Source organism: Papio anubis, chromosome 15 (assembly GCF_008728515.1).
Source record: "Papio anubis isolate 15944 chromosome 15, Panubis1.0, whole genome shotgun sequence".
In the NCBI taxonomy this organism is placed as follows: domain Eukaryota; kingdom Metazoa; phylum Chordata; class Mammalia; order Primates; family Cercopithecidae; genus Papio; species Papio anubis.
Window position 1 is genome coordinate 38,988,672 of NC_044990.1, and position 26,971 is coordinate 39,015,642.

Below are 26,971 nucleotides of genomic sequence, written 5' to 3' on the forward strand. Positions count from 1 at the left end.
TGTCAATTAACATGGAAGTACTAATATATCTTTGAGATCCTGATTTCAGTTATTTGGGACAAATGTTTCAATGTGAAATTGCTGGATGATATAATAAATGTATTTTTAATTTTTTGAGGGACATCCATAGTGTTTTCCATTGCAGCTGTAGCATTCTGCATTCCCAACAACAGTATGCAAGGGTTTCAACTTCCCCACATCCTTACCAACTTGTCTACATTTTCCAATCTATATGGAACTACAAAAGACTAATCAATCTTGAGAAAGACTGAAAGAAAAACAAAATCAATCTTGAGAAAGAGGAACCAAGTTGGAGTCTTCACACTTTCTGATTTTAAATATATTACAAAGCTAAAATAATGAAAACAGTATAGTACTAATGTAAAAGCAGACATATAAACCAATGGAACAAAATAGAGACTCCAGAAATAAATCCATATATATATGGTCAACTCTTCTTTGAAAAGGGTACCAAGAAGACACAGTAGGGAAAGAATAGTCTCTTTGAGACTAGTAAATAATGTGGGAAAACAAGATATCTGCATGCAAAACAATGAAATAGGACCTTTATTTTATGCCATCCACAAAAATCAATGGAAATGGATTAAAGACTTAAGTGTAAGACCCGAAGCTGTAAAACTCCTAGAAGGACACATAGGAGAAAAGCTTCTTGACATTGGTCTCAGCAATGCTTTAATGGAAATTATAGGCTGAATGTTTGTATTCCCAAATTTGTATGTTGAGACCTAATACCCCCATGTGAGAGTATTTGGAGATGGGGCCTTTGGGAGGTGATTAGGTCATAAAGATGGAGCTCTCCTTATTGGGAATAGTGCCCCTATGAAAGAGACCAGAAAGAGCTCTTACCCCTGTTGGTGAAGTGGAACACATGGAAGTAACAGTGGAAGATGGCCATGTATGAGGAAGTGGGCTCTACTAGATATTGAATCTGCTGGTGCCTTGATGTAGTACTTCCCAATCTCCAGAACTGTTGGAAATAAATTACTGTGGTTTATAAGTGACTCAGACTGTAGGTTTTTGTTTGTTTGTTTGTTTTTGTTTGTTTGTTTGTTTGTTTTTTGAGACAGAATCTTGCTCTGTCACCAGGCTGGAGTGCAGTGGCGCCATCTCTGCTCACTGCAACCTCTGCCTCCTGTGTTCAAGCAGTTCTCCTGCCTCAGCCTCCCTAGTAGCTGGGACTACAGGCACATGCCACCATGCCAAGCTAATTTTTGTATTTTTAGTAGAGACGGGGTTTCACAATGTTGGCCAGGATGGTCTTGATCTCTTGACCTCGTGATCCACCTGCCTCGGCCGCCTGAAGTGCTGGGATTACAGGCACAAGCCACCATGCCCAGCTTGTAGTATTTTATTATAGCAGTCTGAGCAGACTAAGACAATGGATAGGACACCAAAAAGCAAAGGTAACAAAAACAAAAATAAACAAGTAGGACTACATGGAACTAAAAAGCTTCTGCACAGCAAAGGAATCAACAGAGTGAAAAGCCAACTGATAGAATGGGAGAAAATAATTACAAACCATGTATCTGACAAGGGGCTAATCTCCAAAATATTAAGAAACTCCTACAACTTAGTAGCAAAGAAACTGATAACAGGATTAAAAAATTGGTTAAGGACTTGAATAGACATTTCTCCAAAGAGTACATACAAATGTCCAAAAGGCATATGAAAAAATGCTCCTCATCACTAATCAAGAAGTACAAATCAAAACCTCAGTGAGATATCACTTGTTTTGTTTTAAGCTATAATTATAAAAATATGCTGATATGATAGCCTTTGTTAGTTTTAATTAAGGAAGAAGATGGGATATTTAGTTTAACATAAATTGGAGCTTATGTTTGACATCTGAAGATTAAAGAACACCTTAATGAGTAAATTTGCTTATTTTGCCGCTACTGTTGGCATCAGGTACACATCTATATCCACATAAAAGCAGAATCTGTCACTTCTGAGTTCCGCTTATCCTTGTATAAGTCTCAAGTATCAAAATTGATTTTTTAAAATGTTAATTTGAAAAACAGCAGAGGTAAGATTGAAGGATGCTTGCTCTTAGAAAAGGATTATTTATTAAGGGAAAGACTTGTCTTTTGAAAATTATTATCATAATTATCACTAAGAACTCAATTCTATATTTCTTGTTAAGGCAAAATCCCTATTAGGCTAACGCGAGAAGGATGTTGATTCTAGTGGGATATCTGTCTGAGTGGGGCTAAGTAATCAGCTTTGAAATGTCACTCAGAGGGAATTAGTAGTGCAGAGGCTATTTTCTGGCAGATCTCAATACACTTTTTTTTTGAAATTGTCAAGGATTTGACATTGGCCTTGCATAGGTTATTATTCTGTATAACCCCAGAAGCAATATTTAGGTCTTGAAAAATTATATCAGAACAAAGAAAATAGCATTGAAGTCCAAGGAACCACATCAACTCATTGACTATGTTGAGAGTCATTGAATCATGTCCTCTTAAAGTCATTTGGTCCCAGCCCACACTGGTGAGTAATTCTCTTCTGCAGTCACCTTGCTATGATATTTTTCCATCTCATGCCAGGAAAATTGGAGACCTGTAATGACAGCCCATGTCAGTCTCTGTGTGCTGACTTCCTCTGTGTGCTTGTAGGCCTTGACTCTATTCCTTAGGGCCATGCAAAGGTTTTGTGAGTAAATAATGAGAATGCAGTTTAGCTTAAGTCATTTAAAAACATTAAAAACCTTAATACAATAGGCACTTGACATTTTGAAAGGTTACATGACAAAACTTTTAATATTCTACAGGCATGAAAATATTGCTGTAGAACATAATTTCTTCCCTAAAGTGTATCAAGTTCTCAAGTAGCAAACTACGGCCACCCACCACTGAGTTTCCAGATGCTAAGAAGTTGACTAGTTTGATTCACTCCCTAAGAATTTGGTAAAACACTTTATTGCTGTAATTGCCACAGCTTCTTCATTTCTTCATTCCTTTACTCATTCTATAGAAATGTTTGAAGGCCTATTGTGTGACAGCTACTGTACTAAGCCCTGGATACTTTAGGGAATAAAACAAATTTAATCCTTGCCCTTAGAGTGTTAACAGTCTAGAAAGAGTATCAAAACAAGAACAGAATAGACAAGTAAATAAATATAAATTATGCTAAGTGCATTAAAGGAAACAAACACATAATACATGGTGTTACATATTGCAGAGGAAGACCTCTATTTTTATTTATTTATTTAGAGATGAGGATCTCACTATATTGTCCAGGCTACAGTGCAGTGGCTATTCACAGGCACAGTCATCATGTGATGTAGCTCAGCTCTCCCGGACTCAAGCAATCCTACTGCCTCCGCCTCCTGAGTAGCCGGACTACAGGCATGTGCCACTGTAATGCCTAAGGTTCTTGCCTAGCCACGCCAAAGAATTGGTGTGGTGGCTGATCGTGGTGAGTGATAGAGACACGGACTGAGGAGAGTGGGGCTAAGGGAAGAGGGCCTGAGTATGGGGGCAATTGTGGGCCTCTGTCATTTGGGCAAAGCTTGCAGGTTTGGCACAGGGCAGTATTGTCACAAAGGGCAAAGAAAGCCTGTACATAAGGAACTTCACTCCATTTACCTTCCTGTTTACAGAAAAGATCAATTGTAGAATGGTGTTATAATTAATACTTCCCTCAGGGGGCAAGATTCTCCATTCTGTAAGGGGTACTGTGGCCAGGCATTGGTACAGAAGAAAATCAGCTACTTCTTTTTAAGGTTTCAGGGTTGAATTTGTCCCAGTTATTCAGTATACATCTTAAAGGAGTGTCTGGTTTTGAAGGTGTGGTGCCCATTCGGAATTTTAAACACAGGGATGCCCGCAGCCCTGGTTAGTCCTGGGACTCATCTTCCCTTAGGGCATCCCTTAAGGGTCTGGCCCAGTTGTGCTCAAAGCTCATGGCCACTTTTCCTGAGCTCTGTGTCTACTGGATTTAACCATGGTTACCAGCAGGATGGAAACTTCTCTTGCCCCTGCCATGCACCCATTGACCACTAAATGGGGCACAAGGACTGTTGGATTTATTGTGGTCCTTCTGCCAATGCATCCTACCTGTTCCAGGGTGGCAAGGCCTGGGTCGGGGGCACCAATGATGCTTGCATGCTAAGGCCAATTTTCGTGGGCCTGGCCTTAAAACTGTTTTCAAGGAGAAATCTCTGAATTAACGACAGGAGGCTTAGTAAGCTTAAAGGGAGTGGTGGATGTCCTCTAGGCCAGGGCCAAGAGAACAGCTGCTGTACTTTAGCCTTCTGTCCCCACTTGCCATCAAAGGAGTAAGTCCCTCTCTCAAGGCAGTACCAGCATCCTGTGTCCCAACTGACTGTATTTTCTTCCATCCAATACCAATTATTGAATGGTTGAAACAACAAATCAATGGCTCTAAGACCTGTGCCTCTGTACCACAGATTGTACTTGAGAGGCACCAAGGAAGGGGAAAGTTTATCTGGGGAGCAATGGAGGAAATGCCTAAGGCTTCTATCCACATGAAAATTACAGACCTCTTTAAATTGTCCTGATATGGGGAACCATACACTATGGTGGGGAACTGGCCCTTCAAAATAGTCATCAAATGGCGACACCTGCCTAAACCCTGGAGGGAACTATGAACAGGGATCTTCTGGGCACCACCCCAAGAATTTAAGACTTCTAAATAGGGAATCTTGATCCTGCCTAGCGGGAATAAGCTTGCTTATGAGATGAAGAAAAAGGTCTAACTTGTGGACATTAGGACCCAGGAGGCAGGAGTCAGAAGATGTGGCTGTCTTATGCTTAGCAGCACGTGCAGGGGGAGCCTCTGGCGGGGCCATGGTCTCAACCAGGATATCTGGGAGACTAAGACATCTGCTGAGCACTCCCAGGTGTACTTTGGGACCACCACAGAAAGCAAAAGAGTTGTAACTGGTTCCAGGCCAACCGACGCTCCCAACCCCAAAGGGTTGGGGATTGTTAGAGAGCCCTTTTCCAGACAGCCTGACACCTGTGTCTTTAGTCAGGTGGCTGCACTAATCGCCTTTAAGTGGCCAACAGGTGCCCGGTTTAGCCTCTGAATTCTAAGGAAGGACAGGACGGAATAGCGAGCGGAAGAGGTCCGATCATACTCGCCACGTGATGATCTAGATGCCTTTCCTGGAGACTCTTGGCTGGCTTGCCAAAATGTAACACCCAAGGTTCTTGCCTAGCCTTGCCAAAGAATTGGTGTGGCAGCTGACTGCGGTGAATGATAGAGACAAGGACTGATAGAGAGAAAAGTTGTAGACTTTATTGAGCAGAGTGAAAGTAGAAAGCTTCCACAGCGTGGAAGGGGTCCTGAACAGGTAGCCAGAGTTAGATTATACAATTGCCTTTTAAACTCTTTAAGGTGGGAAATACATGCAGTGGGAAGATATTACCAGAGGTAGAAACAAAGACAACCATTTGTGACATGTCTTAGATCTTGAGGAAAACCGGAATTGCAACTTAGATTTTATCTATTTTATGACCTTGCAGCGGCATGGCAAAGGAGACAGCATCTTACAGGACTTTACAAAGTATGTTCACAAGGAATTGGGATTGGGAGTATAGATAAGGTCCACTGGTCACAGAAAAATGGGCAGTTAACGTTCTTTTGACTTTAGTTTCGGGCGGGGGGAAGGGAGAGAGGGAGAGAAGGACACAGGGAAACTTAACAGCAAAATTTTCACCGTTTATAGCTTTCTTGGGGAAGAAAACACATGCACAAATCCTGGTGTTAGGAATAGTTTAAGCATCTATCTTAAATATTATCCATCCAGGACCAAAGTAAGTCCTGATGCAGGAAATGAGTGAGTTTATTGTATAACTTCACAGCTTTCTGAGCCCCTACTCGACCCAGGAAGCCCAGCTGGCCCTTTCTCTCACCACTGCACTGGGCTGTAGAGGAAGGCAATAGAGGAACAGCATATGTAAAGTTCCTGAGAATGCAAAAAGCATGGGGCATTTGAGGATTGAAAGAGGTCAGTGTGGCTGCAGAGTAGTGAGAAAGGGGAAGGGGCCAGGAGATTGTTGAGTTTTGTCAGACAGGAAAGAGCCAACTCATGTGGGGGTCTTTGTAGACCATGGTAAGGAGTTTGGATTTTATTCTTATGCAGTAGGAAGCCAGTGAATGGGTTTTAATAGAAAAGTGACATGTTTACAGATCAGATCAAACTCATGGCAATCCAGAGTAGCCATTTTGCAGTAGGGTATAGAATTTGCTTGTTAACTTGAAGGAAAGGCAGCCAGTAGCAATCTGTGACATAAGAAGATGACTGTAGTTGTTGTGGAGAAAACTAGTTGCTGGAGTTATGTCAGTACCCAGTAGAGAAGCCTGCAAAATAGTCAATGTGAGATGGTGGCTTAGACTAGAGTGGCAGTGGTGGAAGTGAAGAACAGTGGAAGGATTCGATGTACATTTTCAATGTAGAAATGACAGAGATATTGTGTTGATATGGTGTAACCAGAATGAGTGTCATTGCTGAAGTGGAGGAGTTTGGGGAGATAGGAGTGGTGGGCTGCCTTGACTATGTGGTTTGGGACTGCCTTGTTGCTTTTGAGATGCTGGGAGGCATCTGAAAGGAGATAGCTAACAGGAACCTGCAAACCCGAACTCTGAGGAGAGGTTCTGGGTGTAAATTTGGTATTTGAGAGCATATAAATGGAATTTAAAGTCATGGGAACTGAAGAGATCCCCTAGAAAGAGGGCAATAAGGAAGAAAAGAGAGCTCAGGACTATATCCTAGGGAAAGGCAACAATTAGAAGTCAAAAGGAGATGAGATCCACAAGGAGTGTTTGGCAAAGAGATAGAAGGAAACCCAAGAGAGGATGGTGTCAATTGAGGAAAGAGTTAAGGGGAGAAGGGGAGAAAGATAAAGTGTCTACTGTATTGAATACTGGTAAGGAAGAGGCTGGTTCCTGATTTCAAAGAGCATAAACATCAAATCAAATTTAGAAGTATTTATCATACTTATTTCATGTGTATTATACCTACTATCGTGTTTCTCCTGCAGGAGTGATGACTACTATCTGATTCATGAGCACTGTCAAATCTCATACTTAACAAAAATACTTTAATCTTTTTTTCTTTATAAATTTTGATTCTCCCTGAATTCCCTGGATAATTTCCACAATTCTCTTCATTTTGCTAACATATGCAGAATCTATAATCTTCAAAAGTCTCCACTTTTCAAATGCAAAACTATTTTAGATGCAGTTTATTGTCTTTTGAAAATTATCCATGTTCATTTAAAAACAGATTAGCTCTTCACCTTCAATGTATTTGAATTGTCATGTTATAGGAGACTTGGAATATTAAGCTTATCAGAAAGTTAGGACAAGTTTTCCCTAGAGGGTGGAGAGTAGTTTTAAATTCGAAGTGGAAAAAAGTTCCATATCTTAAAATAGAAGCAAATTTTTTCTCTGTTTCACATTCTCTCAAGATATCCGCAATCCTTTTTAAACTCTCTATTTATTATTAAATACAAGCAATTTAGCTCCTTTGTAAGGTTATGCAAATAACTCATCCAGAATTAGCATTTAACATGCAGTTCTTATATCCACACAAATGTTTTGTATAAAGTTGTTTTAAAAAGATTCGAATCTTTATAATTAGGAAGGGAAAATATATTAATAGGAATAAAGGGATACTCTGCTAATCTCCCATATGTAAATTAGCTTATAATTTCCATCATTTACTTTAGAAGCAACAGAACAATGGAATTTTTATTCTTCAATATTGCTGTCTCTCTCCTTCTCCAGCCAGAAAGTCTGTGCTTATACATGTATATCTAAAGAAAAATAACTAGGAATGTTAAATATTTTAGTTTTGTGGGAGAGAGATGGTTGGGTAACTTGTGAGTGGGATTGAAGTTGATACTCTGTGTTTCGGCAGCCTAAGGGTTAAAATGCAATGTAGACCCTCTTGGGTTCTCGTTTCAACTGCTTGCATTTCCTTTTGTTCTTTGTTATTGGGGCTGGATTCACTCCTGCCTACCTGGAACCTTCCTCCACAGCTTCTCACTCCTTCCGCAATCTTTACATAGAGGACATTCTCGTAGAATATATGACGAAACTGGTCATTTCCTTGAAGTGCTTTCTCTTTGCTTTAGTCTTTAGCTTGGTCTTTGGAAAAGAAGATCATGCAAACTGCAGATAGACATTGGTTAACAGCATAGGCTAGGTTCTTCCATCTCTCTTGTCTTCTGGAGCTTGGCTTGTATCTTCCAAGATGCCAGAAATCAAGTGCACTGTCCTGGGAGTTTGGTATAAGCAGGTAAACTGGAAGTAGGATTATGAAGGATTCAAAACCAAGTCAGACAAAGAACTGTTGAAAGGATTAAGTTGTTGACCCTGGAAGTGGAAAGGGTAGCTCTGAAGAGACTTTAAACAGAAAGTAGGGGCTGAGGCCAGGCACGGTGGCTCAGGCCTGTAATCCCAGCACTTTGGGATACCAAGGCGGGTGGATCACTTGAGATCCGGAGTTTGAGAACAGCCTGGTCAACATGGTGAAACCTTGTCTCTACTGAAAATACAAAATTAGCCGGGCATGGTGATGGGGCCTGTATCCCAGCTACTCGGGAGGCTGAGGCAGGAGAATTACTTGAATCTGGGAGGCGGAGGTTGCAGTGAGCCGAGATAGTGCCACTCGACTCCAGCCTGGATAACAGAGTAAGACTCTGTCTCAAAAAAATAAAATAAAATAAATAGAAAGTGGGTTTAAATATGTGCCTTGTGGTTGCCAAGTGGTAGAACTAGGAAAATGGGTGGAACGTATAAGGGATGCATGTTTCTCCTTCAACAAACATTGAAGACACTGCCAGATATCGGTTAGAGCTCTGGGAAACTAGATTCAAGATGGAAATCAGCATTTATTCACTTAAAGGAAGTTACTGTCCAGTGGGAAAGACATGCAAGCAAACAATTATAATAGATCATGATAAATGCAAACAATATGCATTGTATTCGGTGAGAGAATAGAGGAGGGCAGCCTATATCTGCATTGGGGGCAGATCTGCTTGGACTCTCTGCTTGCGGGTGCCAAAGGCAGCTCCTCCATCCTCACTGATTCCACTTCATTCAAAATTCCATTATCTTTCATCTGAGTTTCTGCAACTGTCTCAAGCTGGTCTTCCTGACTTCAGCTTTGCTGCTTCAATTCTTTCATCCACATTGCAGACAAAGTAGTATCTCCAAAAAGGAAAACTGATTCCCCCACTAAAAGCCTTCAATAACTTTTGATTACCACAAAAACAAAATCCAAATGCTTAAGGGCCCCTGCTTCAATCTCTAACCTTTTCTTGCTCCCCACGTTTAAGCTCTATTTACAAAGAACTACTTGTCACTTTCCTAAGAGTCACCATTTCTTCCTAACTCCTGGGCTTCTGCACATGTAGCTCTTTGCCTGAAACCAGCTGCCCTCAAAATCCACACATGTAGAGGTACAAAAAGAGAGCATGTGTACATACGCACACATACTGTGTGTAGATTCATGTGCACCCACCCCCACACACTTCCCATTTCTACTCTTGCCTTACTAACTCGTTCTTTCTTCCTCTGGTCCACAAGACCCCAAGACTCAGTGCTATTCCTCCTTGTGGGTACACTCCTGTGTAGCACCCTCTGTGCGTACCTAATCAGCTAACTCATCACACTGTATTGTACTTGGTTGTTTACTTTTCCATCTTTTTTTTTTTTTTTTTTTTTGATACAGAGTCTCACTTTGCTGCCCAGGCTGGAGTGCAGTGGCATGATCTTGGCTCACTGCAGCCACTGCCTCCCGGGTTCAAGCGATTCTCTTGCCTCAGCCTCCTGTAGCTGGAATTACAGGCATGTGCCACCATGCCCGGCTAATTTTGTATTTTTAGTAGAGACGGGGTTTCACCGTGTTGGCCAAACTAGTCTTGAACTCCTGACCTCAGGAGTTCTGCCTGCCTTGGTATCCCAAAGTGCTGGGATTATAGGAGTGAGCCACTACGCCCAACCCCATCTTTTTTACTGGAGGAAAATCTGCTTGAGTGTGAGGACCACATCTTATTCCTCATTATATTCCCAGTGGCTACCATAGTTCCAAGTACATCGTAGAATGTGACTATATATTTGTTTAATAGATGAGTAAACGAATAAACTTTTGAAGATGCTATAGTATACAAATATATGTTACACATCTCAGTTGAGTGACTGTTCTAAAAACTTTGGAAGGTTCTTCAAACCAAAAAACTATGATTATATAAATCTGTCTTAGATCATTTTTAGAAAGAGGTAATAAATAAGTAAATAATCCATGAACTATTTCTTACCTATGGGCAGTGTGATGGTTAATTATATGTTGACTTGACTGGGGTATGAGATACTCAGATATCTGGTTAAACATGATTTCTTGGCATGTCTGTGAGGGTGTCTCTGGAGGAAATCAGCATTGGAATTGGTGGAGTAAGCAAAGCAGGTTGTTCTTCCCAACGTGAGTGGGCATTATCTAACCTGTTGAGGGCCCAAATAGAACAAAAAGGTGAAGTGAGGTTGAATTCTTTCTCTACCTGACTACTTAAGCTGAGGCATTGATCTTCTCCTGCCCTTAAACTAGGACTTACCCCATTAATGCTCTCAGTTCTTAGGCCTTTGGGCTCACAGTGGGATTGATGTCACCAGCTTTCCTGGGTCTTTAGCTTGCAGGTAGCAGAGGGCATGAAGAAACTGAGGCCCAGAGGTGTGAAGTGAGATGCTATTAGTCACAGATAGGCTCTAAATTCTTACCCCAGTACTTTCTACCACAGTCCACCATTTCACAAATAAGACTGCTTGGATTATCTGGAATTTCACTCCCCATCTTATTTCTAATTATTTTAGACCAGATTTTCCCTGAGAGAATGAGTTCCTAATGGGAACCCAACACTAGTTAGAGCAAGTCTGTTCTGTCAAGGACTCTAAGAGACTCTTTCCTTCTGGCGTCTTTCTTCTAGACTCAGTTAACCAAGAGAAGGAACTCAAGGTGTACATTTGTCTTGAAAGCGAGGCCTTACAGCATCAACTAGGGGAAAGCACTAAGAGTAAGTCTAAGGCTGACTTTCTTCGCTCAGGCTCTCAGGGTGGCAGTTTTTCTGGATCCACCTGGATTCCTCATGTTGCTGTTACCAGGCACATCCACGCCAACCTCCAGGTGTCTCCTTTCCACCAAAAAGGTGGTGCTATTTAGACAGGACTTTCCTCACGAATGCCATGATTATTGTGAATCTGTATAATTTCACCTTTTGTCAGTTATGAGACAGGAGGAGGTCTCCATCAGATGATAAGGGTGCCTGAGTTACTTTCTCAGCCTTACAGGCAGCTCCATAAGTGACCATCCAGCTCCTCTTTGTTGGTTCTGTGAAAAGAACTCAGATTATGTCAATTAAGAAGACATTTATGGTGAAAAAAACATATGGGAATGAGGAGAGCGAGTGCCTCAGGGTATTAGAAAAAGGCCTACCTCAAGGCCTCACGGAGAAGGTCTGTATTCTGGTATTTTGTGATTAACATGACTTAACTTCTCTCTCCTGTTTCTGAGGAATTTCTTTCTACATGTGTGTTTTATGCTTTATGACTATGGCATTATTAGAGTGTCTGCTCATTTGTAACCTTTACTGCCTAATGGCCTCTGCAAATGGCCTTCTCTGCGAGTCCTTTCACCTTCAACCCCTCTGCTAATTGCTCAACTCTGTTTTTTATTTCACTTTCAAATTCCTGAGAGAAAAATCCCATTGCCCTGCCTAATCAACATCATCCCTTGCTAGACAAAGCTGTTCTGTCAAACCACCTAATAAACCTCTGGATAGCCTGTATATTGGCTGGCCTTTTATCACTTGGTCTAGGAAATGTGTTATATAAAATGTTATATAAAACGCTTCAAAGTGGGGGCAAAACGGTCGCTGCCTTGGTGTCCCTGTCGAGCTTCCCAGCAGTGGCCTAGCAGAAAAGTAAAAGATGTCTGAATATATTCGGGTAACCAAAGATGAGAACGGTTGAGCTCGTTGAAATACCATTGGAAGACGATGGGACAGTGCTGCTGTCCACGGTTACAGCCCAGTTTCCAGGGGCATGTGGGCTTCGCGACAGGAATCCAGTGTCTCAATGTATGAGAGGTGTCCGGCTGGTGGAAGGAATTCTTCATGCCCCCGATGCTGGCTGGGGAAATCTGGTGTATGTTGTCAACTATCCTAAAGATAACAAAAGAAACATGGATGAGACAGATGCTTCATCAGTAGTGAACGTGAAAAGAGCAGTCCAGAAAACATCCGATTTAATAGTGTTGGGTCTCCCATGGACAACAACTGAGCAGGACCTGGAAGAATATTTTAGTACCTTTGGAGAAGCTCTTATGGTGCAGATCAAGAAAGATACTAAGACTGGTCATTCAAAGGGGTTTGGCTTCGTTTGTTTTATGGAATATGAAACACAGGTGAAAGTAACGTCACAGCAGCATATGATAGATGAACAATGGTGTGACCGTAAGCTTCCCAATTCTAAGCAAAGCCCAGATAAGCCTTTGAGAAGCAGAAAAGTGTTTGTGGGGCACTGAACAGAGGACATGAATGAGGATGAGCTGTGGCAGTTCTGTCAGTACGGGGAAGTGGTGGATGTCTTCATCCTCAAGCCGTTCAGGGTCTTTGCCTTTGTTACATTTGCAGATGATCAGGTGCTACCGTCTTTGTGTGGAGAGGACTTGATCATTAAAGGAATCAGCATTCATATATCCTATGCTGAACCTAAGCACAATAGTAATAGAAAGAAAGAAGTGGAAGATTTGGCGGTAATCCAGGTGGCTTTGGGAATCGGGTGGATTTGGTAATAGTAGAGGGGGTGGAGCTGGTTTGGGAAACAATCAAGGTAGTAATATCGGTGGGGGATAAACTTTGGTGCATTCAGCGTTAATCCAACCATGATGGCTGCAGCCCAGGCAGTGCTACAGAGCAGTTGGGGTATGATGGGCATGTTAGCCAGCCAGCAGAACCAGTCACGCCCATCGGGTAATAACCAAAGCCAAAGCAACATGCAGAGGGAGCCAAACCAGGCCTTCGGTTCTGGAAATAACTCTTATAGTGGTTCTAATTCTGGTGCAGCAATTGGTTGGGGATCAGCATCAAATGCAGCATCGGGCAGTGGTTTTAATGGAGGCTTTGGCTCAAGCATGGATTCTAAGTCTTCTGGCTGGGGAATGTAGACAGTGGGGTTGTGGTTGGTTAGTATAGAATGGTGGGAAATTCAAAATTTTCTAAACTCATGAGAAGTATATTGTAAAATACATGTGTACTAAGAATTTTCAAAATTGGTTTGTTCAGTGTGGAGTATAGTCAGCAATAAGGAGATACACCTAATGTAAATGACAAGTTGATGAGTACAGCACACCAACATGGCACATGTATACATATGTAACAAACCTGCATGTTGTGCACATGTACCCTAAAACTTAAAGTATATATATATATGTGTGTGTGTATATATATATATGAAGAGCTAAAGGAAATTTATAAGTTTTGTTACATGAGCTGGGCAAGGTGGCTCACACCTGCAATCCCAGAACTTTTGCTGAGGTAGGTGGATCACGAGGTCAGGAGTTCAAGACCAGCCTGGCCAAGATGGTGAAACCCCATCTCTACTAAAAATACAAAAATTAATTGGGTGCAGTGGCAGACGCCTGCAATTCCAGCTACTCGGTAGGCTGAGACAGGAGAAGCGCTTGAACGTGGGGGGCGGAGGTTGCAGTGAGCCGAGATCGTGCCACTGCACTCCAGTCTGGGTGACAGAGTGAGACTCCATCTCAAAAAATAAAAAAATATATAAATAAATAAAAATAAGTTTTGTTACATGGAATGTTGAAATATTGAGTGGTTGAAAGTGAGCTGCTATTTGCCTTATTGGTAAATTAACACACAATTGATATCAAAGTGTTTCTCCTGTAATATTTTATCCCTGGACTTGTCAAATGAATTCTTTGCATGTTCAAAATGGAAACCATGGACTAGAACTACATTCTTTACTCCTTGTTTTAATTTGAACCCCACCATATGGATTTTTTTCCTTAAGAAAATCTCCTTTTGGGAGATCATGGTGTCACAGTGTTTGGTTCTTTTGTTTTGTTTTTTAACACTTGTCTCCCCTCATAAACAAAAGCACAATATGAAGCTTTCATTTAATCTCTGCAGTTCATCTCATTTCAAATGTTTATGGAACAGGCACTTCATTGAAAGTAGTGCTGTAAATATTCTGCCATAGGAATACTTCTGTCTACATGCTTTCTCATTCAAGAATTCGTCATCATGCATCACAGGCCATGTCTTTGACGATGAGTGTCCCATTTTTATCTGCTGTTCTTTGTTTCATGGAGTCATATCAATGCTATGAACGCAAGGCTGTGATATGGAACCAGAAGCCTATTTGAACTTTTGAAACCTTGTGTGGGATTGATGGTGGTGCTGAGGCACGAAAGGGTAGTATGAGTGAGAAAAGGAGAGAGCATATGCAGAGACTTGGTGGTCCCTATGGATATTTTTTAATTTGGCGAGCTATGTCTCTCAATCCTGTGGCTTTGGTGAGAGAGTGTGCAGAGAGCAATTACAGCAAATAATGTGCAAATGTTTTTTTGCATTCAAAGGACATCCACATCTGTTGGAAGACTTTAAGTGAGTTTTTGTTCTTAGATAACCCGTATTAGTTGAATGTGTTAAGTGAAATGATACTTGTATTCCCCCTACCCCTTTTTCAACTGCTGTGAATGCTGTATGTTGTGTGTTCTCTTCTGTTACTGATATGTAAGTGTGGTAATGTGAACTGAAGCTGATGAGTTGAGAACATGGACTGAGCTTGTAATGTGCTTTGCAGGAGTACTTGGAAGCAGAGTTCACAGTGAACTCAGATGTCTCAAACAAGGGTGGAAGTTCTAACGTCTGTTAGCTACCCATAAGAATGCTGTTTGCTGTGGTTCTGTGTCCTGTGCTTGGATGCTTTTTATAAGAGTTGTCAATGTTGGAAATTCTTAAATAAAACTGATTTAAATAAACAAAACAAAACAAAACAAAAACGCTTAAGAGACTGTCTAAATTTGCTTTCCTTGACCAGTGGCTATGGATGGGGGATTCCTAGGAGGGTCAATAAACTTCGGCCTAACTGACTCCATACCCCAGAAAGAAGTTTGAATATGGTGATGCTATTTCCTCTCTCCTTGTGAGACTTCACTGTCAGCACCTCACGTTCATGCATGAAATGAAGTGACTCCATAGCTTCCAGGCAAATAATAAACCAGGCTGCTCTTTCTGATTTCCCCAGAAGGTTCCAGATCCCTGTTGAAAGAAACATTGGTAGCCTAAAGATGGAGAGCAAGTTTAGATTCCTGTGTGATCAAATTTATTCCATACGGTAATTTAGACAACAGAGAAAACTGGACTGTGGGCCCTTTTGAACCAAACCTTAAATGCACTTTGAAATGTGATTTAGTTTCAGAAAAAGTGATTATTGGCTAAAAATCCAACCTTGTGATAATTTGGATATTGTGAATGATGCAGCTGTGCTTTGGCCGTCTTTATGGACAAAGGTGCTCCTGAGTTATGGATGATTCATTCCTCACTGTACAAAGCATTTGGCATCACTAAATGAAGTTGAAATTGGAGAGACACTATACATTACACATGGAAAAAATTTGCATTTTAACATCTCCAGAATGCTATTAAATATCTCAGAAAGATCCATAAAGGAAAGTGTGTCCTAGAGCTTGAAATAGAAAGTGATTGGAAAAGGTAGAAATAGAGTTCCTATTTTTCAGAAAGGAGCCATATCATCCCATAAATCTTTGAAAAGAAGTTTTCTTGGGCTCTGCTCTAAGCATTCAAATGCTTCCCAGGAGCACCTTGACCTTAAATTAACATTTATAGAGTTTAGCTGACATCAAGCTTTGCAGTTTAATGGAAGGCTTAAAGTTGAAGAAGGTAAGTAGTCTAAATTGGTAGTGTATATTAAGTCCTGAATAAGGATGCATTTCCACAACTACCACCATTTTCATTTATTTCCCCCTCTAGAACAATAATAACAATTGGTAAAATATATGAAATGCATTTTCATTCATGAATAATACATTTTTATATGTTAACCTCATGGAAACAGGAGCAGTTCAACAGTAACAGCAGCATTAATGCTGTCGTCTTAAGAAAGGGTATATAGGTGGCAATGTTTGCACTATATGGCCTTGATAGTGTTGTTTTCTGTAGAACCTGTGATTTAAATGTGGGTTGTAAGAAATATTAACCAAGTGTTAAAATAATAAAGCAGCACCTTTAAACAGGCAGAAAAGAAGAAAATATACAGTGTTGCCTACAGATTCTATTACAGATCAAATGAAAATGAGGTAAGTTCCATTCTGCTTAAACCAGGAGTGTATTCTAAGTAGAATATAAATGTCTGGGGAGTAATATATAAAGCATGAAGATGGTTTTTTAATACTGCTAATGAGTTGCCCCTTGGTTGTATTACAGATAAAAACAGGTTTCCAATATACATACACATTTCTACGCTGCATAAAGCCTGATTTATAAACGTTCAGCATTAGCACACAAAGGAAAAGTCCATTTCTCCAGGTGTTTAGTCTGTCAGAATGACAGTGACTTGGCCTCAAGGAAAGATGTTTTCAAAACAGGAGTCAACTAGGAGAGTTAATTCTACTCTCAGATCTAGGCAGAAAGGATCCAACTCTGGGCCCTGGGTTGGGCTGGGAGCAGGGTAGCAGGGACCCGATCCTGTCCTCCTCTCCCCATGTGTGTTGGAGCAACTTCCTCAAAAGTTTCTAAGCCCTTCTTATGTGGCTGAGACCAGCCAGAGCAGCAGTGCCATCCCAGCAGGATGCCCTGAGCTGGACCAACACCTGTGGGGGCCCTGGACCCCATGGCTACCCATTAGGGTACTCTCCAATCCTCTCTCCCCACGCCCAAAGTGTGAAGTCACCCAGATTCCCTTAGGAATCCCAGTACTTGAATCTGTGGAGCTGTCCTAGGGTCCTGTAGCCAGTTGCCAGTTCCCAGAGGACAGCTTGGTGAGCAAGTGATTCTTGCTGGAGGCTCGGTATTTCTTTTGCTGGATTGCATGAGATGAACCATCAGAATGCGGCTAACAAGCTGATTTGGGGTGACTCAAACTGTTTATATGGACAGTAGCTCTTTAAAAATATATTAACAGTCTGGGCGTGATGGTTCATGCCTGTAATCCCAGCACATTGGGAGGCTGAGGCAGGCAGATCACTTAAGGTCAGGAGTTTGAAACCAGCCTGGCCAACCAACATGGTGAAACCTCTTCTCTACTAAAAATACCAAAATTAGCTGGGCACAGTGTTGCACACCTGTAATCCCAGCTACTCAGGAGGCTGAGGCACAAAAATTGCTTGAACCTGGCAGGGTGGAGGTTTCAGTGAGCCGAGATCACATCACTGCACTCCAGCCTGGGCAAGAGAGCAAAACTCCATCTCAAAAAGTAATAATAATAAGTAAAAATATGTTTACCTTCCTCCTTCCACCCCAAGGTAAGGGTGGCCCTGTAGTTAGTTACAGTAAGCAATAAAGATTACAATCTAGGCAGATTAAAGTAAGACAAGAAAGTTTCCCTTTCTTCAAAGTTGATGACATACATATCACTTATATAAGAGCCAGGAAATAAATTAGTTTTTTATTAGTGGAATGTCTGGGAAAATGAGGTGCTTCATAAGTAAAAGAAGGCTGGGTGTGGTGGCTCATGCCTATAATCCCAGCACTTTGGGAGGCTGAAGCAGGAGAATTGCTTGAGTTCAGGAGTTTGAGACCAGCCTGGGCAACATAGTGAGACCTTTGTACAAAAAATAAGCAAAATTAGCTGATTGTGGTAGTGTGCACCTATAGTCCCCGCTACTAGGGAAGCTGAGGCAGGAGGATCACTTAAGCCTGGGAGGTCAAGGCTGCAGTGAGCCGAGACTGTGCCACTGCACTCCAGCCTGGGCAACAGAATGAGGCCCTCTCTCAAAAACAAAAACAAAAGCAGCAGCAGCAGCAGCAGCATGAGGAGGAGGAGCAAGAAGAAGAAAAAGACAAGGAAGAGGAGAGGAGGAAAGGAAGGAAGGAAGGAGGAAGAAGAAGAGGAAAGAAAGAAAAATAAAATATAAACTAGGACGTATTGACAGGTACTTCCTTATGAAAATATTTATTGTAGCAGAGAAGGCCAAATATCTTTTCTAGAAGAATTCCTTGCTTAAACTCCGTTTTGGACCTATTGGACTCCTCTTGGACACTGCCTCCTACCATTTTAATCTTGCTTCCTGTTGTAGTTGCAGCTACTATAAACAAGCTTGCACAAGCTTTGGCCCATTTTATGCTGAAAGCACCGCTTCTCTCATCACCTGCCCTGTGCTCTTCATGCTGTGGTATGGGACCCCTATGACTCTGGAAGTGGGTGCCAATGGGCAGTGCTAAACCCCCAAAGGAGATCCAAGGGACATCCTAGAGCCAATGGATAAATACTTTTCCCCATGATCCTTTGGGAGGACTATCTATTTGGCCACCCAAGCTACCAGCATGGTAGAGCCCCAGTAAACTCACAGAGGTGATCAACTCAAGAATGTATCCTTGATTTGGCTTTTCCTTCTTCCTTGTTTCATAATCCTTAATCCTTCACTCCTCTTCCCTGGGATTCCTTTCCAAAATAAACTACATGTACAAAAGCCTGAATCTCAGGCTTTGTTTTCCCAGGGGGAAGTCAGGCTAAGAGAGCAGACTCATACCACAGGTCACAGTAATCATTCCCCTGATTTCAAATGGCCTCTCCATGAATTATCTATCACTTAAGCATGTCTCAGTGCATCACAAAGAGCCCTCCATATGTACATGTATTTATAAAGTTTATCACGCCACAGTAAAGACACACATGATTATCCCATCACTTCCTGCTAAAGACTATAAAGCAGGGCCCATATCTCATGTTCCCTTGGTTTTCCCTATTAGCATCCAGGATGTTGTTCCAAATTCACTGGATAATTCATGGTGTTGTGCCACTGGTAACCTGCAGACAGTGGCTGTATAAATATCTCTATTAACTGTAGATCTCACTCAATACAATCACATGAGTGAGGGTAAGGAAAATATTTTCCTCTAACATGAATATTATGAACAACAAGGTACTATATAAGATATGTAACTGGCTTTATAAAGATACAGACATTCATTTATCTTCTCCTTACCTACCAAATGTCATTGAAATTAGCATAAAATCATTAACTGCTGTGTTTGTGTAGAATAAAATGATTGTCAGAAGATTCAGAAATTGTCATCATTCCTAAGATTCTGTTTTTTAGGGAAAACATTCACAGTTATGCAGAGTATAATTTCGATGACTGAAGCCAGGCTGCCAAAATAGTCAAGTTTCTTTAAGATTTAAGAACATCCAGGATCCACAGAAAAAATTGAGACGTGTTTGTTTAAAATGAACAGGCAAATCAAAAGTTATACACAGGCATACAGATATACTCTCACATGATCAACTAGGCCTGCAAGATTTGCAGGTAGCAATTTTCCACAGTCTCAAAGGAAGAGTGGGATGATTAAGTGTTTCTCCTGGACAGGCCTCATTGCTCTTAAAAAGGAGAAAGCTCTAGATAACATCTGGTAGTGATACATTATTGAAATACATTCTGGACAGTTCTTCTTTTGGTCAAACAGCTGGAATCCTTTTTTTTTTAAATAACATTTTGATCTGCTTAATCTTCAACTTCCTCCAGTTTGGAAACAAAGAAAGCATGAATGACAAAGAAATGTGCCCTCTTTATAATTACCTATTCTGTTCCAGGCATACAATGCAATGTTCTACACATGTTATTCATTCCTAGCACAGTCACAGAGAAACACACAACTGGTAAGTTGTATATGAAAAGATGTAATCAGCACATTTACATGCATTTTATTGCTATATATCTCCTATATTTTTGTTGTTAGTATCCTACATCAGCGAAGTTCTAGTTCAGAAAATAGGAGGAGGATAGATATTTCAAGCAGAAGGACTTCATACAGAGAATTATTTACTCAGATGTTTGAAGGTTGAAAGAGCAGAAAGGGAATGCTGAGGTAGCCCTGTATTAGTCAGGGGTTCTCCAGGAAAACAATAAGATCTCTCTCTCTCTCTCTCTCTCTCTCTCTCTGTCTCTCTCTCTCTCTCTCCCCCCCTCCCTCTCCCTCCCTCCCTCCAACCCTCTCCCTCCCTCCATCCCTCTCCTGCCTCCCTCAAGCCCTCTCCCTCCCACCATCCCTCTACCTCCCTCCATCCCTCTCCCTCCCTCCTTAATTCTCCCTCCCTGTTTCTCCCTCTCTGCCTCTCCCTCTCCCCCTCCTCCCCTCCCTCTCTCCATCTGTCTAGCCTATATAGGTAGATAGATATGGATAGGTACATAGAAAGAGATTTATTATGAGGGATTGGCTCCTGTAATTGTTGGGCCTGAGAAGTTTCATGATCTGCCATCTGCAAGCTGGAGGTCCAGGAAATCTTTTGGTGTGGTCACAGGCCAAATAAATGCAAAGCCCGAGAAATAGGAATACTGATGTCCACAGGCAGGGAGACAGGCTTATCTCAGCTCAAGAAGAGAAAAAAAAAGTGCCCTTCTTCAGGCTTTTTCTCCTATTCAGGCCCTTAATGGATCGAGTGATGCTCACTCACATTGGTGAGGACATCCTTCCGTACTCAGCCATGGAGTCTCTTTCAGAAACACCCTCATAGGCACACCCAGAAGGAATATTTTACCAGCTACCTGGGCATGCCTTAGCTCAGTCAGGTTGACACATAAAAGTAACCATCACAAACCCTGATGTTAGTAACTGCTGAGAGCAAGTACTACCCCTAGGCCTAGGGATACAAAAGAGAAGAGAAGAGGAGCTTGGAGGAGGCCTCCACCCCACCCCACTGCTGATGTTGGTCCCTGGGTTGGGGGCACGTCTGCTGCTGGGAGTGCCAAAAGAACTTGGAGGCTGTAGCAGTGGCCGTCCAGAAATTGGAGAACATGACAGAAATATCTTCTCCATTCTTTCCACCTTCCAATCTCCTGTCTGTGCCTTCTGTTAGCCGAAGAGAAGGTAGAAGTCAAGGAAGCCTTGGAAATGTTTTGTAAAATAGCAGGCCCAGCATCACACAGCAGATAATAGAAAAGTGGCTTTAGTGCTGAAAGACAATATGCAAATCATCAATCCATAGCTCTGCAATAATTATTAGTTGATGTGGTACCTTTTTGTCTAAATTTTTGTACAAGCAGGCACGTTTTACTTTTCCTTAAGACTCTTTGAAACCATTTATAGTTGTTTTATACCTTGGGACTTTGTGATCACAAGGGGTACAGAGTAAGGTTAGATCCTGTCATTTTTAATACCCCTAAAATAATATTGCAAGGTGAAAATATTATATTGATGTTTTATTAATTCATATACTCACACATTTTAAATTATGTTCTTATACATTTTTTATTTTGGCATTTGATATTATGATTCAACTGACAGATAAACAATTTTGGAAAGCTAGATGAATTTTCTACTGGCTTCAAATCTAAAGTCCTACAAAACTTCAGGGTAAGTTCAGCTTTCCAAATTCAATGCCAGAGAATGTGGTTTGAGATCTACTTTCATTAAACGTTGTCGCAGCCAATTTTCCACAGAATCACAGTGGGCTTGCATCCTTAATTGGCTTTAAATTAGAAACATGGAACCACTCTTCCTAACCTTTTCAATTTGACACCTAATGGCCTTTCACGAAGATTTCCAGAATATTAATTTCTTTATATATTATATCTTTATACCTGAAGAGGTATTATTTATTGACTGTTACTAAGTCATGCCCAAAGTTAGAAGTAAAAATGCTTTATTCATAGTGAGAGAAGATGGTGAATAGGAAAGATTAAAAACTCAAGAATACTTGAGATCAAACTCAGTTATGACAACCTTGGTTGTCTATGGTATACTTCTGTGCCGTATACTGTTTTTATAGCAGAATTTCTCAATCTTGACACTGTTAACATTTTAGGCCAGATAACTATTTGTTGTGGGGAGCTGTCTTGTGCATTGTATGATATTTAGTAGCATCCTGACATCTAACCACACGATTCCAGTAGACTCCTTCGATCTGTGACAACAAAAATGTCTTGAGGCATTGCTAAACCTCCCCAGGGGCACAAAAATGACTCCTCCCTCCAGTTGAGAATGTAAGTTTCTTCAGCTAATTTTAATTCCTTCCCATGATGGACCGGGTGCGGTGGCTCACGCCTGTAATCCCAGCACTTTGGGAGGCCGAGGCGGGCGGATCACGAGGTCAGGAGAGCGAGACCATCCTGGCTAACACGGTGAAACACCGTCTCTCCTAAAAACACAAAAAATTATCCTGGTGTGGTGGCGGGCGCCTGTTGTCCCAGCTACTCGGGAGGCTGAAGCAGGAGAATGGGGTGAACACAGGAGGTGGAGCTTGCTGTGAGCTGAGATTGCGCCACTGGACTCCAGCCTGGGCGAAAGTGTGAGACTCCACCTCAATAATAATAATAATAATTCCTTACCATGATGATGTAAGTATAAGATGAGATGCCTGTATGTATATGTGTGTGTGTGTGTGTGTGTATATATATATATAGTCCTAGCGTACGCTCAACTCAGCAGATGAGGGCATAACTGGTAAAAATAAGTGGCATAACCCCCTGGAGTAAATTAATTTCTTTTTTTTTGGCTATAGAAACTTGCTGCTCGAAATGTGGTCTGATTAACATCAATTGGGATCTTTAATCCTGCATTTAAAATTTGGGTATTCTGTTCATCATGAATTTTTTTGGTATTCATTTTGATTTTTCAAAATATTGCATTAAAATATTATTATCTTGATTACTGAATTTCTTGTCACCCCTTAAATTTTGTGCCTAGCCCTGGCCATGTTAAAAGCAGAAGGTCAGACTCCAGGCCAGTCTTACTAAATCGGAATTTGCATTTTAGCAAGATCCTCAGGTGATTGAGATGCATTCAAGAAGCACTGCTGAAGTGCTGTGGGGATGGGGTGCAGGGGGAGGCAGGATTGGCGAGGACAGCGTGGGGCACATTTCAGATACCTGTTCCTCAGGTCTTCCTCATGAGCCTTGTGGAACAGTGGCTACAGAACAAGCTGAAACTACCGGGACAAGCTGCTTTCATGAGGGGTCAGATGGGACATCTTTCTTTTCCGTGCCTCGTTGATAAAGTGTGGCACAAAGTGAGAAAGGGGAGCATTCATCCCCATTCTGTGACAACCATGGTGAAACTTGCATGAGAAGTCATCAGGGAATGCGACCATCCTCTAAAACGACCAGTTTTCTGCTTCGGAAGCCCTGGGAGACCATGCCTTTGTGAGGAGGGTGCTGGCACCCTCAAGTGGATCCGTGGGCCACGGCAGGAGTGAGGAATAGGAAAGGAGGGCAGTGTGAGACACGTAGAGAAGACAAGACGGGAGAAGTCCTAGCTGCTGTTCCCCATTCAATGCCCCTTTTCATCCGGAAGTAGCCAGAGTCGTCGCCCAGAATCCCCTAACAGCAGTTAGGGTGAGGGTGATATCTCCACAGGAGGAAATGAGGTAGGAATTATAAAGACATTATTTTAGGCACACAGAGAGGAAAAAGGGGTCCTTGGAAAATTTTTCACAGCTCTTGTCTAGCATGAAAGCCCTGTCTCTTAGTCCCGGGCCATCAATCTTTGATGTGCAAATGCAAGTCGTTTAGAAACTGGGTCCACCCAACATGGCAATTCCCACCGTTGTCCTCTTGCCCTTGCCCGCACATGTGCCTGGCAGCATGGCCACCCCCACATATCTCCATGCGTGTGGAACATCATGCCGCCCTGCATTTGCATATTAAAAGCTAGGGTGGGAGGGCCAGTTTTTTGGCGGGCTACGTGAATTACATGCCTGGTCAAACCAATCCCCTGAGCCCTATGCAAATCAGACACAGCCTCCTCCAGCCATCAAATATAGCTGGCTGGTATTACCTAAGTGTGGGGTTCCATCTCTAGGCTTTGGAGCCCTCCTCCCTCTGTCTCTGTACAGGGGAACTGCTTTCTTTTTTCCCCTCTTCTTGCCTATTAAACCCTCCGCTTCTTAAAACCAAAAAAAAAAGAAAAAAGAAGAAAAAAGAAAAAAAAAATACAGTCCCTGGGTGGGGTTTTCGGGGGCCAAAGGCCTGCAGTATTCTGGCGAGGGCAGAAGCCAGTGACGCTATCTGTAAATCAGGTAACTGCACTAGAAGCTGTAAACTGGAGAGAGGGAGGACAACTTAGGTGACACAGATTTATTTATTTATTTTTATTTGAAATGTTGACGGTCTCCTCTGCCCCCCCAGCAATGGCTAGGTAAACAGGGGTGACATGCATGTGGTTAGGCTCCAACAAATACTAATTACATAAATGCATGGATCCTGGGGTTGAACATTTGATTTGGGCCATATTAACACTCTTCTCTACATGCATAAATTATAGACCCAGAAATAGTTATTGCATATTATGCCAACACTAGTTGGTTCTTAAATCTGTTGCATCCCCTAGAACTCAGTTATTTTGAAGAACAGACACATTTTTATGCATACAGAAATTGCATTAGTCATTGATACATCTCACATGTGTTTGTACTGTCCTGTTAAAAGGTATGTAGAGTTGCTGTTGCATATGCTTTATATGGCTGTATATTATATGCTTAATAACATATAAATTTGCTTAAAATTTTATTACATTTATGTCATTTGGTATATTCCTCTTTCAGGTATACTAAATGTATAATTAATTCCACACAGGATTCTCTGCGTGTATGTGTGTGTACCCCATTATGTTAAAAATATGTTAAATGTGTGAGTACCGTATACATGTATTTTTAAAAGGGTTCCTATGCTTAAAAAGTCAAAAACCCTAAATAGTAGATTATACGTTTATACTTCTCTTTCACTGATGAGGACAGTCTCAGAAATTAAAGTTTTGCTCAGATGATTAAAAAAAGTGCAGCGTTAAAAGTCGGTATTAGAATTTTGTGCTTCAGACTCTCATGTCCTCGGGCTCAATTCTCTCTGCCACTTTAACTCAGCAGACAAAAAGTAAACTATAAGAAAGCAAACTATTTTAACTATGAAAGGTGACCTAAAGAAAAATCATTTCAAGACCAAGTTGGTTGCAGCAAAATTCATTAGCCTCCTCCAGGATGAAAGCTGGTGTCTGGGTGACATTCCAAGGTTACTAATGCTTGTCAGTCCAACAACTTGCAGACTGTACATGATGGGGAATCTTTGGGGTTTGGCATCAAAGGAGAAAGGATGTAAAAATGGCCCTGATGGATGTTCTGAGGTTGTTTGATCTAAATCCAGAGAAAATAGCAGCTATCACAGCTGATGGAGTACCCACTATGACTGGGAAGATGAATAGAATGGAGGGAAAAAATTAAAGTCAGAAAAGCTTGTGCCAGACATTTTATCATATCTTTTTATTTTATTTTTTACAAACTAAGCTTGACAACTTGGAAATCCCTTTGTGCAGTTTATAAAATAATGAATTCTAAATGAGGGCCTAGATTCACCAACAGACCAAGCAATTATGTAAACAATTTCTGTTCCCCAATATGGCTCCCTGTCATTGCATTTTCAAGTCAAATCACTTGCACGAGGTGAAACAGTAATATATATATAACGCATATCTTTGAAGCATTAGCTATCAGACATGGTGAGATGCCAGTTCCCCGACGTCCCAATGACAAGAAAGGTATCCTGTGTTATGTTTCCACTTCTGATTTACACTCAGAGAAGAGTCAACTGAAAGACAAAAGTGCTGCAGGATAATTTGTATTCTCATATCATTTCTCCTACGTTTGGTGGCATTTATTTTCTGATTTCATTATCATGGCTGTTTCCTACTTTCAGGCCCCTTTTAAACACACACACACACGCGCACACACACACACACACACACTTCTTAGAAGTTACAATTAGTCATGTGGTTTCTTACGAGTCTGCTTTGAAAGTGTTTACTCGTGTTAATGCTGGTCCTTTCTATAGCTTACTAGCTCCTGGAGAACGAGTACCAAGTGTATTATGCCCTTTGTGTTCTCCCCACCCAGTGAGTGTTCAATAAATACCATTGACAGACTGACACATCTCCCTCCTTTTCTCTGTCTCTGACACCTCTGCTTTCTTTCAGAAATGATATTTTTTAAAGTGGCAACATTCCCTACTTTGGACTTAAAAAAAGAAAAAGCTCTTCTTAGCCTCAAACTTTTTCCTTATGTAAGTTTTCAACAATAGACAAAATACAGGTAGAAAGAAACCGATATTCTCCTACCCCTTAACAATAAATTGTGTTTTTAATTGGAGTGTGACAAGCATCTCACAGAATAAAAGCTTTCTCTCCAAGAACAATGTTAGCGTGCACATCTCCATTGAAGTAGCCATTAAAAAGTAATAATACCTGCTGCCTGTCCTACCCACTCCAACAACTCCTGACTTCAGGGCAGGGTATTAATGGGCAGCCTCCGCTTTATTTTTCTTCTGTCACATGATGGGTCAGAGACAGTGTCTATAGTCAGTGTCTCTGTTGTTCTCTCACAGAACTTAAATAACAGTTTGTTCTCCTTTTGAAACAGAAGCCCAAACCACAATTATTTTTTTAACCTTCCCTTAGGAAAAGTCTTGGTAGTTCACTGATATCCAGAAATATGGACTTTTCAGGAGACATAAAAGTGTCCCCTCCATCAACCTGAGCATTGTTTGATCTCATAGAGGCAAGGTAGCATGCCTTTATTATTGTTTGCTTTCTCTATTAAAGCTATTATGGGCTGTACAGTTGTGGGAGATGATTGTCCCAGGGAGTTTGCCCTCATGTCACATCCTTCCATTTGTGTCAGCCTCCTGGAAAACGTGCAGGTGAGAAAATCTCAACCTAATGTGGCACCTGCTCTTCACAGT

General features: G+C 41.4%; 1 pseudogene; it reads left to right on the forward strand.

The window, feature by feature from the left end:
* Positions 1–9,928: 9,928 nt before the first annotated feature.
* Positions 9,929–13,614, forward strand: LOC101021235 (annotated as a pseudogene).
* Positions 13,615–26,971: the final 13,357 nt, after the last annotated feature.